Here is a 3312-nt window from a genome sequence, read left to right on the forward strand (position 1 = left end):
GATGTATTGACATAATATAATACTTCAAGAATCTTGATTTCAACAGTGTGAATATTCCCCTGAATAATACAGATTGCAACCCTTATGCTCATTAGTAGATAGTCTTCATGAATTGCTGTGGCCAAAAGCATCACTTTGTGACTAACCATCTGCTAATAAACTTCTATGAATTTAATTAGGCGGATCCTCCAATGACTAACACAATTTGTGTCTGAGATTCCATTAAACTATAATATGAAAACCCCAAGTCATGTCTATGTCATATTGAGATATCTTCATGGGTTTATGTATTATTTTATTTTTAACTTGGTAAAGATCTAAGCTGTCACTAACTTATTATACTTATAAGGTTCTGACCATCATTAGGAAAAATTCCAGTAATCTTCTCTTTTTTATTCATTTTAATTTTAAATTACATGGACAATTTTTAAGAATTATTTTCTTAAAGTAACCATAGTCTTTCACTCATTCACTATTGTATACAAAAACTATAATTACAATGAAGAGTATTCACTGCTCCCAGATTAAGAGGTATGACACTACACACCAACTCTAGGATGATGCTCATCATTCTCATAAACTACTCCATTTTAATGGCACCTTATTTTTTCAGAAGAATCAAAGTCTATCAGTTCTACAGGATTCATTTCTTCAGTCTCCTGTACTTATTTACTCTTTGGCAGTAACTTTTCCAAGATAGCTTATCCAATGAAAGAAAGTAATTCTCTAAGTTTATGTTAAATTCAACAATTAAAATTCCTTTCTTATAATACTGGTGATAAATAGGCCTGCTTTCATTCAGCATACATTTAATATCTCCATTTTTAACAAACTGACCTCCCCAATTGACAAAAAGGGCAAAAGATATAAACAGACAGTTTTTAGTTGAAGAAATGACAGCCACATATAGATGTATTAAAAATACTCTAAATCATTACTGATGAGGAAAATGCAAAACAAAACAATTCTGAGGTATCATGTTGAACCCATCAGATTGACTAAAATGACAAAACGGCAAAATGATAAATTTTGGAGGGGATATGAAAAATGGAAACACTAATAAACTGTTGGTGGAATTGTAAAATGATCCAAACATTTTGTAGAGCAATTTGGAATTATGCCCAGAGACATAAAACTGTATACCTACCCTTAGATCCAGCAATAATGGATCTATTTCCCAAGGAGATCAGGGGAAAAGGAAAAGAATTTCTATGTTTCAAAATATTTATGGATATCCATCCAATGGAGAAGGGCTGAACAATCCATGATGTATGATTGTGATTGGACTCTACTGTCCTATAAGAAACAATGAACTGCTTTAAAAAAAAAAACTTTAAAAGAACTACATGAGATAATGGAGAATGATATAATCCAATGAAAGGAAAATCATATAAAGGTACAGATTTAGTATTTGAAGAATAATTTGTGAATGTTCTCCTCCAGACAATGAACTGAGAAGCAGAAACACAACAAACATAATCTACACATTATTATTATTTATCCTGGGACTACATTCTAGGAGCATAGGGCCACAACCAGTAGGCAATGGGTTGCTCAGGGTCACCCAGCTGGGAAGTGTCTGAGCCCGGATTTGAACCTAGGACCTTTTCGTCTCTAGGCCTGGCTCTCAATCCACTGAGCTAGCCCAGCTGCCCCTACTTTAGGTTGCAGTTTCTTTAGAAGATTAGTTTTTACAGGGTGGGGTTGCTAGCCCCACGCCCAACCCTCCTCCTTTTTCATCCTGGCTAGGGACCCTCCTTAGCCCAGGAGTGGTAAGGGTGGGCAATAGGGGTCAAGTGGCTTGCCCAAGGTCACACAGCTGGAAGTGTCCGAGGCCGGACTTGAACCTAGGACCTCCAGTCTCTAGGCCTGGCTCTCAATCCACTGAGCCACCCAGCTGCCCCTACACATACATAACTATTTTTCAAATGGTGCTTTCTCTGTATATGAAAGGAGGAAAAGGGTTGAGATACCTAGAGAAATAAATAAATAAATATTTTAGAGATATAAAAATAAACCAATCTAACTAGAATGAGAAGTAATGGCTACAGTCCTACTAGAAAAAGTTGACATTATTTTCAGAAAGCCATACAATGTTTCAACCAATTGTATATCCACATATATGAAAAGGTCCTTACTTCAATATGTAAATATAAGTTTGTCCTTCTGCTCCAAAATAATGACAATATTTCCTGGTTCAAGTCCTAGTTCCAGGTCACCTTGACCATAAAAAATTATCTTCTGGCCATCTTTTTTAACTTTGTAGATATGATCACCCCTCCGCCAGATTCCTTACCCCGGAACCCCAGAAAAATTTTCATTCCATTATACCTTTTACATCTCTCTTTAGTGTTTATTCATTCCCCATGCCTTTGATTTTCCATAGAAACTGATTGAATTTGGGGACCAACTCCAGATCCTATCAGCATTTTACAATTCCTTTCTTATCACCTAGTCCTTCACATATCTCAAATTATGTTCTCTTGCAAAGCTAATTTTCTTGTTGAACCATATTATAAATTTTCTAAGGTCACCAAAAACTGATGAACAGTATTTTTACCTCTCCATTCCCTTAGCATTCTTCTACTTCCTTCAAAAAACATCAAAGATATCTGTTGGAGACCTAAAGCCAGTACCAGAACTGCCCTCATTAATGGCTTTTTCTCCACCTTTGTCATAGAAGTCTCTTTTTTGAATCAGAAATTACTTTGTAAACTTGGAGAAATCTATTTGAACATTTCTCCTTCATTTGAATTTTTATTTGTGTGATATTTCAAAGCTACATTTCTATATATGTATTTTAAGTTCTTCCCAAGAGGCATTGGATTTTATCCCAAAAATAACATAAGTAATCTCCTTCATCATTTTATATAACCAGGGAGTAATATTCATGTTTTGCTAGGTATCAAAATCTCCACCTTGTTTGGTGTGAAGTGAGACTTTTAGGGAGCCTGTTGAGATGTTGGGGTAGCAAGCAGAAAAAAGAGAAGATAGGGGTATGAGGTCTTTTGTGAAAAGCTCAGCTGGTGGTAGTTGCTATTGATTCCCCTTCTAGTGGAATTTACTGGAATATTTTGCCAAGAAATTTTTTCTGAAATTTTGTGATTCACATGTTCTTCCTGCCTCCCTTTCCAACTTCTAGGGGCAGCAAATAGTCTGATATAGGTTATAGCAGTGTTTTCTCGCAATATGCATTTCCATATTCTTCATGGCATAAATTAAGACACATTATCACCATTATACAATAAAACAGTAAAAAATTCTGAAGGAAATAAAAGTAAGGATGACATGCTTTGATCTGCAATAAGGTTC

The 3312-nt window shown here is 35.3% G+C and overlaps 1 pseudogene; it reads right to left on the reverse strand.

Annotated features, from left to right (window-relative positions):
- Positions 1 to 524: 524 nt before the first annotated feature.
- Positions 525 to 2865, reverse strand: LOC123247076 (annotated as a pseudogene).
- Positions 2866 to 3312: the final 447 nt, after the last annotated feature.

Source organism: Gracilinanus agilis, chromosome 4 (genome assembly GCF_016433145.1).
Source record: "Gracilinanus agilis isolate LMUSP501 chromosome 4, AgileGrace, whole genome shotgun sequence".
Classification (NCBI taxonomy): domain Eukaryota; kingdom Metazoa; phylum Chordata; class Mammalia; order Didelphimorphia; family Didelphidae; genus Gracilinanus; species Gracilinanus agilis.